Source organism: Chionomys nivalis, chromosome 8 (genome assembly GCF_950005125.1).
Source record: "Chionomys nivalis chromosome 8, mChiNiv1.1, whole genome shotgun sequence".
In the NCBI taxonomy this organism is placed as follows: Eukaryota; Metazoa; Chordata; class Mammalia; order Rodentia; family Cricetidae; genus Chionomys; species Chionomys nivalis.
Genome location: NC_080093.1, coordinates 35,174,671 through 35,187,285, shown reverse-complemented (window position 1 = coordinate 35,187,285; position 12,615 = coordinate 35,174,671).

Genomic DNA, 12,615 nt, shown 5'->3' with positions numbered 1-12,615 from the left:
TAGTTGTCATTCATGGACAATATACTAGTTTTAGAGGTAAGATATCTCCTCTCCTTGGTTAGGGAAGAAGAAAGCCCTTCACCATTGTGGAACGACACCCTGGCTTTAAGCTCCACATCACGCTTCTTTTGAGAATTATATTTGGTAGTTACAATTACAGAAACCAGTTAGTTTGTCAGTTTGCAGATAGATTTAGCAGTACTCATCGCTCTGGGTAGATAAGATGTTCTTTCACAGCGGATGAATGGTCTGTAACACTGTAAGATACTGATCTTTACAACTGTTTAATCAGTTTTATTTTTGTACAGTATTAGTGACCTAAGTTATTTTGCTGTCCCGTTTTTGTAAATCAAATGAAATTATAAAAGAGGATTCTGACCGTAGGTATTTTGTACATATGTATATATGTTGTCCAAATAAAAATAATAAATGATAAAGATTAAATTGTCGCAGCCATTATGTTCTTCCGTAGGGTCGCATTTCACTCTGTATTAAGTGGCATTGTTAACTGCAGGGCTGATTTAACCCTGTGCCTTTCACCGTGCAGCATGTTGGGGTAAATTTGTGTGTATTTGCTCCTCACAGACCTCCATGGGGTACACGGAATGGAGGCCACTGGAAACCACTGCATTATGCTGGAGGGGAATATTTATTTATATTTTGAGGTAACTCATGTACAGGCTAGGGACAGATCAGAAAATGTTAAAGACTAGGCCTAAGCTCCTCTGTGATGGGTTAAGAGAAGAGAAGAAATAGTTTTCCAAAGCCAGGCAGGGGGAGACGTCATGGCCAGCAAAGAAGATTACCAAATCCTGTGAGTGTGTGTGTCTGCAGGCATGCATGGGAGTGCATGTGTGCGTGTGATTTCTGAAATCATACTAGCTGTTGTTTAGTAAGCTCTTAGTGTGTACTAACTGTTTAGGTTTCTCCTTGAATCCGTGCAGCAGCTCTGTGTGGTTTTGTTGTTTTCTCTGTTTTAGGTGAGGAAACTGAGGAACAAATGACTCAGCAGGAAAATGTAGGTAGCATAGACAGTTCAGGGTGAGTTATGTAAAAGGCTTCCATCCAGGAAGCTTTGGATTTCAGAGGCTTATTTTGGATTCTGGGTTATTTGCATATACATAATAAATATTATCTACATATATGTAACAAGTCTTATGGTTATACCCCATCAAAACACATTCATGTATTTTTTACTTAATTTAACTTTTTTTTTAAAAGAGAACAAACTCTCTTTTTTTCATTATGCATACCAATCCAAGTTCCCATTCCCTCCTGTCCTCGCTTTCCCTCCACTTACCCACCCCCTGTCCACTTCACAGAGAGGGGAAGGCCATGTATATTTTCTTCTAGTTTGCCCTGCTGGAGATTGATCTCAGGACTTCGTACATGCTAGACTACTGTTTTTAGCCCTCTTTTTTATTTTTTTAAATCTATCTATCTATCTATCTATCTATCTATCTATCTATCTATTTTTTGTTTTTCAAGACAGGATTTCTCTGTGTAACAGCCCTAGCTGTCCTGAAACTCACCCTGTAGACCAGGCTGACACCAGAGATCCTCTGCCTTTGCCTCTGCCCCTGGAGTGCTGGATAGAGGGCATCTATCACCACTACCAGGCTCTTTTTTATTTTTATTTATTGTTTTGAGACAAAGAATCAGTAAGTCGCCCAGGTTGGCCTTGAACTCAGCCTTCCTCCCTCAGTTGTTTGAGTTGCTGGGATTACAGACCTGGTGATTTTGCTTTCTTTTTTTTTTTTCTTTTTCCTGTAAAGGAGCCTCTCCCTCCCTTTATTCCCCCCCCACACACACACACACTCCATTGCATGCCTTTCCCTTTTTTCTCAAAAGCGCTTCACTTGGTAGCTGAGACTGGTCAGCTGGCTATGTGACCCAGTCTGGCCTTGAGCTCTCAATCCTACTGCTTCCAATGCTGGGATTAGGCTGTGCCACCACACTTAGCTCAAAGTTCATGTTCATTTTATGTGCAAATGAAAAAGCCAGGAAAAGGGTGACACACAAGAAGGAACAAATGGAGAAAATAGAGCTCACATGTCATTGAAACCTCCTCATTAGAAGGTAGTTTCTCAACTTGAATAAAACCAAAACCGCATGTGTGTGCCTATGTGTGCACACACATGCACGCGTGCATTCTTATGTATGGCTATCTGCAAAATCATTTGTGTGTGCATACTCATGTGTGCATACTTACATTCAAATGCTTATGTGGGGGTAGGTGTGCTTGTCTTAGAATTCATGTGAGAAAAGCAAAAGCTAAAAGCCAAGCTGTTAAGACACAAAAGGCCAATGAATGTAGTTCAGTCACTAATATCAAAACAGATGAAACTAATAGAATTGAAGATAGAAATAGCTGGGTCCCAGAGATGATTTTATGTCAGCATCTATTATGTGAAGATATAACAGTAGTTAATTGTTCAGTCACAACCTCTGGCTCACTCCTGCAGTCTGGGAAGTCCTGTTCCCCTCCCCCTCTAAATCTCACCTGCTCAGACAGAAGCCCACTTCCACATTCTCAGCAGCTTCTGCAGCTTCTTCCCCTGAAGTTGCCAGCAGCCCAAGTTCCCGCCTAAGCTCAGCTTTTGACCACACTTGAACAGAAACCCAGCTTTTGGCTGACACCCTTCACCTACAACCCATAAAATCTCCCTACTTTCATTTGAGGGCATGACTTCTCTGGCCTTGATCTCTGGGACCTGAGAACTCACCCAAGAGTTGCTCTGCTCAAATATACTTGTTATACTTTTTCAATTTGGTTTGATCTGGCTTACTGCATCAGTGGAGAAACTTATTATGGGGGTAGGGCGGAATACTAATAACTTTCTATCAAAATATAAAGTAAAATGACTAATCAGGAAGAACTGATTAAAATGTAACCCAAAAAGTAATATAAATAATGTGTAATTCACAAAATAGTTCATGCTGCCTCGTAAATCATAGCAGCTCAGGTTAGCCTCAAACTCAGAGAAGTCTCTTCACCCTCCTGAATGGTGAAAGACATCATTCCAGATTTACACATTACTTTTAAATAACCACGAAACTATGTAACATAAGACTATAAACAACACATATATTATGTCTTAGATACTTTTTAATTACTGTGATAACACGCTATAACCATGGTGACTTGTGGAAAAAAAGTTCATTGGGAGCTTAGTTTCAGAGAGTTAGTCCATGAGCATCATGGCAGGGAGCATTGTCTCAATGGGTGTAGCTTGAGCATAGAAGACTTCAAAGCCCACAGTGACACACACTTTCTTCACCAAGGCCACACCTACTCCTCCTTCAACAATGCTACACCTTCTAATAGTGCCACTCCCTTTGGGGGTCATTTTCTTTCAAACCACCACAGTTCCTTCAAGTATGAGGCCAGCCTGTATTACTTATCCAGTTCCAGGCCAATCAAGGCTATATAATGAGAGCCCGTCTTTTAAAAAAAATGTAATTCAATGAACAACACCTTTCTTGTTTTTAAACTAGCCTTTAAAAACATAAAAATGGTGCTAGAGAGATGCCTCGGCAGTTTAGAGTACTGTTGCTCTTACAAAAGAACCAGGTTTGATTCCCAGCTCCCAAATAGTGGTTCAAAACCAAGTTCTGACCTCCTTGGACACCAAGCACGCACATGTTGCACACATACATGAAGGCAAAATATTCATACGTATAAAATAATAAATCATTCTTACTGTTCTATTACTGTGGGGAGGCAACATAACCAAGACAACTTTTAGAAGAAAGCATTTAATTGGGGAATTGCTTACACTTTCAGAGTGTTAGTTGGTGACCATCATGGTGGAGAGCATGGCAGCAGACAGGCAAGCATGGTGCTGGAGTAGGAGCTAAGAACTCATTTCTGATTCCCAAGTTGCAGGCAGAGAGAGAGAGAGAGAGAGAGAGAGAGAGAGAGAGAGAGAGAGTACAATAGTAGGTCCAGCATAGGTTTTGAGACCTCAAAGCCTACCCCTAGTGAAATACCTCCTAGTCCTTCCCAAACAGTTCCACCCACTGGGGACCAGCATTCATACTTGCGAATTGATGGGTCCCATTATAATTTAAAATACTACAACCCTAAAACAATATAAGAAAAAAATAGAGCCTTGGAATGTAGCTGTTAGTAGAGTGTTTGCTTAGGTTTCAGAAGCCCAGGTTTGATCCTCCCCAGTGCTGTAATTCCAGCACTGGAGAGGTAGAGACAGAAGGGTCAAGGTTATTCTGGGCTATACATCTCTACCCTTGTCAAAAAAGAAACAACAAAAAAACCATTGCACTGGGCCTAGTGATACAGACTTGTCATCAAGACATTGAGGCAGGGAAATTATAAGTTCAAGCCTATTCTGGTTTATAGAGTGAGTGAAAGGCCAACCTGAGCAACCCAGTTAAGACCCTGTCTCAAAAGAAAGAAGAGGTCGAGGGATAGAGTTCAGTGATAGAGCACATATGTAGTGTGCATGACCACATATCTACTAGTGTGCATGACCACATATCTACTAGTGTGCATGACCATATATCTAATGTGCGTGACCACATATCTAGTATGCTTGAGGTTTTAGGTTTTAGATCCCCAACACAATCTCTACCTCCAAAAGAAGACGTGATAGCTAAGAGCTGGAACTGAGGTTGTGATCTTCTCCTGTAAAGTCATGTGAACCCTGTAGTCTCTGTCACAACCATTTAGCTACCTTGCAGTCACAGGCAGTGTATAAATGCATATGAATAGTTGCATTCCAATAGTATTTTATTATAGACACTTCCATTTGCATTGCATCTATTCTTCATGTGCTTGTGAATACAACTCTCAACCATTTAAAGAGATAAAGACCATTCTCAGTTTATTGGCTGCACAAAACTGACCACAGGCCATGATTTTGCAAACACCAAGGTTGTTTGCTTAAACAAAGCTAATGTGAGAACAGTAAACTCAGAGGGGAGATAGGATTTTAGCTCTTTCTTAATCAAGGGCCATGTGTCCTCTGAGAGAAGAAAGGCACAGAAGTTGAAACCCTTGTGCCTGCTTGGTGCAACCCTAGACATTTACACAGCCTACTTTCCACAGTGATGTTACAGGATTACATTTGAACTTGGCTTTTCTTAAAGAGGACACAGAGCCTAAGAGAAATTCATTAGACCCAGCTCAGAATGGAAGATGAGTTAGTTTTCTCAACAAACTTTAAATGTGGTGTCTTGACCTAGGAAGAACTGAATTTGTGGTGGCAGGACGGAGCAGAAGAGACTGAACTCAGCTCAAGAGGGTGGAAACAAGAAGCAAGTGCTTCACTGCCAAGGTCACCAGAGGCTACTTGAAGTGGAACTGATGAGAGAGCTTAAGAATTCAGAACTCGGCCGTGGCTGTCCTCCAGACACCACCCTGTCAACCCGAGTGGATGTCCAGGGGTGACCCCATGGGTGAGCTGCGCCTCTGGTGGGTGGGGCAGGCAGCACTTTAGTAAACAGCAAGCCTCACTTGGTAAGAGCACACAGCAGGTGCTCATATAGAGCAAGGGGTTTGGGCTGCTGTCCTGAGAGTAGAATGATTTTCAGACATGTCTTTTCTTTCCCTTTTATAAACAAAACTCTAGACATTTGACCATCAGGGACATATGGAGCACATAGGACATAACTGAGCAGTTGAGCTTTACTTACCATGTGTGAGGCCCTGGGCTTTTCTAGCACTGGAGGAACATAATGTTGGATATGGTGGTTCATTAAAGGCATGTGCCTCCACAGCCCGGCTCCAAATTAAATGCTTTTTGAAGACTTGCTTCTTGTCCTCTCCATTTCTGCTACATAAGCCCACGGAATCCACAAGACATCTGTGTTCATGAGTGTCACATTGCTAAGGCTGCAGTTTTCTTTCTAGTTTCTCTGCTTGTCTGCTGGCTAGGAGCTGCCAGGTTACTGGTCAAGATTAGCATTTAGGGTTAAGCTTTTAGGCTGCACATTTCCATTTAAGATATTTCAGACTTATTTTTATTATAAATTCAAATCCACTTTTGTCGGCGGTACCTGAGAATGCTTCTGTTGGACACTGACCTTGTTATTTGATATATAAATATTCTCAAAGGTACTAAGTTTAAGGGATCTATGCTCTTTTGACAAGTATGACCATTTTTACCTTGTTTCCTGTAGTAGGTAAGGTGTCTCATTTTTGAGACAGATTCATGTATCCGAGATTGGCTGGCACAGTTTTCTATACAGCTAAGGATGTCTTGTCTCCATCTCCAGAGTGCTGGGATTACACATACATGATAGTTTATGTAGTACTGGGGACTGAACCTAGGGCTTCATGGGAACAAAGCAGGCAATCTCAGAGCTAAGTCCCCAGTCTCATTACATGTATTTAACACATGCGAGCAGGCTATAAAAATGCCACAGACTTGGAAGCAGAAGTACAAGAGGTCCTTTCCTAAATGTCAGATTGACGAGGCAGGGTCACACCAAACTCATCTGCTTCCTCTAAGAGATGCTCTCAGGCTGTTTCAGGCAGGAGCATGTTTCTCTGAAGACAGCATGCGGGTTTTCTTCTGAGTCCACCTCTTGACAACCCCATTTACCTAGCCTCAGAGCAAGCAAGCTTGCTTTCTGCTAATTCGAGGGAAAGCCTTAGGGGCTTCCAGCTGCGTGTAACTAGCAGCGAGCCATTCAATCTTACAGCTTTTCTCTTTTCCCAAAGCAGCAAGATTCCAGTCTTGTTTCCTTTCTTTTTCTCTTTTCCTTCCTTCTTCCCCACTCCAGTCTTCATTTTTCTTGTGTGTCTGTGTGTGTGTGCGCGCGCGCACGTGTGCGCGTGTGTGCACGCATGCTCACATGAGAGTACAGGTGCCCTTGGAAACCAAAAGAGGGCACTGGGTCTTAATTCCCGGAGTTGTTTGAGGCCAAGTGTGAGCTGCCCTATGGTGAAGTAGGTGTTGGGAATTGAACTCAGGTCCTTTTTCAGGAACAGTACACATGCTTCACTACGGGGCTACACAGACCCCTTTTTCTGTACTTACTTTGCCTTTATGCTCAGAAAAAGATGTGTCACTAAAGCAATGAAATAACAGGAGCATTAACTGGGCTTTGTTTACTTTACAGTCCTGGGGATCCAATCCAGGGCCTTGTACATGCAAGGCAAGCTCCTTGCCACTAACCCACCCCAGTCCAGCCCTGCCCTTCCAACTCATCTCAGTTTCTTTGGTTTTGGAGCCTCATCTCTGCCAGATTCTTTTTCCAATGTGTCCCTAGGTTTTACAGCTTTGCTTAGGCCAGGCATATTCTCTGACGTTCTGCATGATTAAACACTCATCTGACAAACCAGAACAGTTCTGAGACAGACGGGGTCTCTCCAGAGAGGGAATGCTAAGTTGTTTACAGTTCCTTCCGCAGTTCTCATGGCCCTGGGTGCACTTAGTCTTCATCATGTCACGTTCCCTCTGTCCAAGATTCCAGCTCCCCTCCCCATTCTCATGGAAGCTGAGGGCAGCGCATGCGAAATGACTCATTTCTCTGACTCCGACCTGAGCTCAACACCGATGTACAACTCACTGTTTCAGAGCGTCTCTGACAATGGTCGGCATGTTTCCTTTTCTACAGATATAATAGAAAATTGCTTTACAGCCTAGATAGACAGCCTCTTGTTTCTGTGTTAGTCCTAGGTAATCAGGTTCGGGCATCTTAAAAAGTCATTTTCTGTTCTCCCCACCAACAAACATACCAATCGATCTCTATGGAATTTTCCCCAAACAAATAAACTTTTATATATTATTTCAGTTATGTTCATTTCTGCTATGGAAACCGTGGGTATCTGTTTGTCTTCAGACTCTTCTGAGGGAACACCTCTACCTTTGCTTCTTTTTAAGAGCTCTGAGGCGGAAATGCCTGAGGTTTTATATGCACCCCCATCGGGACTGCCTGCAGCTGAAGTTTCCATTTTCCTAGAGCCCAGCAACTGATTCTCCCTGGTTCTCCCTGACTCCACTGCAGGACATCTGAAAGCCAGATGAGAACAAGTGCACAGGAACCAGCTTCCGGGTGTGTGATGCTCTCCTTCAATCCTAGTACTCGGGAGGCAGAGGCAGGCAGGTTTCTGTTTGAGGCCAATCTACCAAGTTCTAGGCTAGTCAGGGTTTCATGGTGAGACCCCGAATCCCAAAACAAAACCAAACTAGCCTCAAAACAACAAGACTGGGCTGGAGGCTTAGTAGGTAAGGCTGCTTGTTGCAAGCCTGATTTTGTTCTGATCCCCGGGATCCATATAGTGGAAGGAAATAATCAATTCCTTCAAACTGTACTTTGACCTCCGCACATACAATGACACGCACACAGTGCATACACACAACACACAAATATAAAGTTTCAAAAACCCACTGAAAACTAACACATTCTACCTGTACTATGATATGAACTAGAAAATACTGTTCATTTTATTTATTTTTATTTTTAAATACTCTTCATTAAAAATGATCTGAAATTAGCCAGGCGGTATGGTGATGCACGCCTTTAATCCCAGCGCTCGGGAGGCAGATCTCTCTGAGTTTGAGGTCAGCCTGGTCTACAGAGGAAACCCTGTCTTGTCATACCCCTTCCCCCTGAAAGATCTGAAATTAAAAAGAAACTTAATGCTTAATCCTTTAACACAGTTCCTCATGTTGTGGTGACTCCAACCACAAAATTATTTTCGTTGCTACTTCATAACTGTAGTTTTGCTACTGTTATGAATCGTAATGTAAATATCTAATATTCAGAATGATCCTAAGTGATCCCGGTGAAAAGATCGTTTGACCCTCAACGGGGTCACGACCCACAGGTTGAGAACCACTGCTCCATGTAGTTCCAGCTGGCTTGAAATTCATGATCTTTCTATCTTTGCCCACTAGGTGCTATGATTACAGGCACGTGCTACCACATCAGACCGAATTGTTAACTAAATTAACAACAATGAAAGGCCTGTATTAATAGAATACAGGGGTTGTCGAGATGGCTCAGAGGGTAAAGACATTTGTGGTCAAACCTGACGACATGAGTTCAATCTCCAGGATGCACATGGTAGAAGGAGAGAACCGACTCTTGTGTGTTGTCCTCTGATCTCTAGATTGGCCCATTTCCTCTCACCCAAACAAATACTTAAAAACAGATCACAGCAAGATGCTTTAAAAGGTGTATATAACACCATGGAAAGACTAAAGCAATTCATTTTAAAACAAGTACCTGAGAGGCTGGAGTGCAGACTTGGTGGTTAAGTGTACTTGTTGCTCTTACAGAGGACCCAGGTTTGGTTCTCAGCACCCATATGGGAGATCACATGCATACATGTAGTCATAAACATAAACCAAACCTAAAGCCGGGCGATGGTGGCACACACCTTTAATCCCAGCACTCAGGAGGCAGAGGCAGGCGGATCTCTGGGAGTTCGAGGCCAGCCTGGTCTACAAGAGCTAGTTCCGGGATGAGCACCAAAGCTACAGAGAAACCCTGTCTCGAAAAACCAAAAAAAAAAAAAAAAAAAAAAAAAAAAATTAACACAAGTATCTGCTCACTCACTCTTTTGGGCTCTAGTAACACGACAGATTATACAATTCTAGCCACTTGTTCCCTATTCCCTCCTGCTAGGACTTCCGGACTGTGGATTATTCTAGTGCTGTTCTGCCTATACCCTTTCTTCCCGGGCAGTCCTCCAGCCATTCAGACTAGTCCGCAATGGGAAAGAGAACTGGTTTTGCCTTCTTACTTTGCTACGTGAACTGGGTAAGTCGGAAACTACAAAGTTATCTTTCCTGGCTGCAGGATAGAACTCAGGGCCAGGTGGTGAGCCTGGAGATGGGGTGAGAAATCTGTGTACAGTAGTGCCTGAACCTCGCTTCAGCCTTGGGCTTCCTGGTGTGTGTGTGTGGGCAGTGCACGTGGGACCAGAAACCAGCCTTGAAAACCATCCACTTTGGATTTTATTTTTGAGGCAGTGATTCTTGCTGGGATTTGGGGCTCCCAGATTATTCTCACCTGGCTGGTCAAAGAGCCCCATGACCATCTTTATATTCTCTCCCAGAAATGAGACCCCGGGCATGCAGCATCATGCCCAGCTTTTTCTGTTGGCTCTTGGGGTCAGACTCACGCTTGTGTGGCTGCCCTGTCACCAGAACTCTCCCCCGACTCCCACTTGCTGTTTTTGCTTTCATTTAAGCGAGGCCTCTGTTAACTCCACCAAGGATTCTGCCACGAAGCTAAAGTTTCTACAAGATGGTGGGAAAATGTAAAAGTAGCAAAGGATTAAATGATTGTTTCAAAGCTTTTATGATTTTTAGGCTGTGGTGTCTAGTCAATTTATTATAGACCAACAGGATCATTCTGTTTCATTGAACAATAGACGTGGGGTGAGGGCAGGTACTGATTTTAATGAATCACAGATTCCAACCCCTGCCAAGCTTTTAAGTTTCTCTGATATATCTGAGTTATAAATTATTTAGACTTATCTGCTGCTTAAGCAATAGTTTTTATCATTAGAAAATTTTCTGTCTTTAAGTAAATTGTCTATGAGCGAATTGCCTTTTCTTTTTCTTTATTAAAAAATTACAATTAATTCACATATTACTATCAGTTCATTACAGAGAAATCTACAAAGCATAGAAACAGTTGTTTTTGAGACAGGGGCTCATGTAGTCCAGGTTGGTCTTGAACTCACAACATAGTAGATGAGAACCTTGAACTCCTGTTCTTCCTGCCCCCCTCCTCCCAGTGGCTGGACCACCATGCCTGTGTGTATGACAGGGAGCAATTGTCAAGGTGCACTTTGTGAAAAGATGATTTAATCAACAGCTATTTATTGAGCACCTTCTAAATGCCAGATACTGTCACAGGCAACAGAAAAACAGAGGTTAGGGCCGACAAGGTCTTTGAATTTCATAACTACCCTAATATATGTGTGTGTGTGTGTGTGTGTGTGTGTGTGTGTGTGTGTGTATGTATGTATGTATGTATGTCCTGGAACTTGCTCTGTAGATCAGCTGACCTTGAACTCACAGATTCTCCCTGCCTCTGCCTCCTAAGTGCTGGGATTAAAGGTATACACCACCACCACCTGGCTATTTGTGAAGTTTTTTAAAAAGCATGTTATATACTATTACATGTAGTGTGTATATACAATATACACAGTGTTGCATGGTATTTGTTTACACCGTGTGAAGATGTGTTGTTGTGATTACTTTAATAAAAAGCTGAGTGACCAATAGTTAGGCAGGAGAGAATAGGTGGGACTTCTGGGGAGAGAGAGGAACTCTGGGAAGAAGAGAGGCGGGGAGATGCCAGGGAGATACAGAGGACATTGGACATACAGAATGAAAAAGGGTAAAGAGCCACGTGGCAGAATGTAGATTAATAGAAGCAAGTTAGTTTAAGTTAGAGAGCTACTTGGGAACACGTGCAAGCTAAAATCCAAGCTTTCATAATTCATATTGTATCTCTGTCATTATTGGGGGGCTGGCAGTCCCAAAAGAAGGTCTGACAAGAAAGCTTGCCATAATAGTTTTTTGTTATTATATATAGTCTCTATATACACTCCAATATATACATTTATATACATACATGACTATATATTGTTTTTGGCTATTATACTGTATAGTAGTATAATAGCTATTATTGAACTAACAATAACACACAATTCATAGACATATACATATATGTGACAATATATACATAGTTCTTGCTTTTTTGAGACGAGGGTCTCATGTATCCAAGACCAGCCTTGAGCTTGCTATACAGTAGAATATAACTTTCGACTCTTTTCTTTTTGAGAATGGGTCTTGATACGTATTCCAGGCTGCCCTGGGACTCACTATGTAGACCAGGCTGGCCTCAAACTCGCAGAGATCTGCCTGCCTGTGGTTGGAGTACCCTACACTTAAGGTTGCAGTTCTCCCGCCAGGCGGTGGTGGCGCACGCCTTTAATCCCAGCACTCGGGAGGCAGAGGCAGGCAGATCTCTGTGAGTTCGAGACCAGCCTGGTCTACAGAGCTAGTTCCAGGACAGGCTCCAAAACCACAGAGAAACCCTGTCTCGAAAAACCAAAAAAAAAAAAAAAAAAAAAAAAAGAGGTTGCAGTTCTCCATGTTCAGAGAGTTCTCTGAGCTTGGCGTAATATGGGGGACTCCCTTTGCAGCAGGACTCCTCTACCCCATTTGGACAGGGCCTCTAGGCCAGGATACCTGACCTTATTTGGAAACTGTCCCTGAGCCTGGATGCCTGACTGAAGTGTGACCTTTGACATAGTTCCCTGCAAATACTCCCCCTTTGCTGTCCATATTATGTTCCCACTGTATGGGAGGACCATACTGCCAGATGCAAATTAAGTGATGTCCCAGCCACTGTCCCTATCCTATGTATTTCCCTTACCCTGAACTAAAGTTGAATTGTCTCATTGAAGCAGACTTCTGGAAGGCTGTTTCTGTGGCGCTCACGGGCCTTAGAAAGCCCTGCGTGCTGCCTCTGCTCCCTTTGTCCTCACGGATCGTGGCCAATGGACCATGAGGAAGAGGGAGACCCCACACCCTTGGGTCCCAAGGGTGTGTGCCACCACGAACTTGAACTCTTGATCCTTCTGCCTCTCAAGTACTTACTGCAAGTACAGACCAC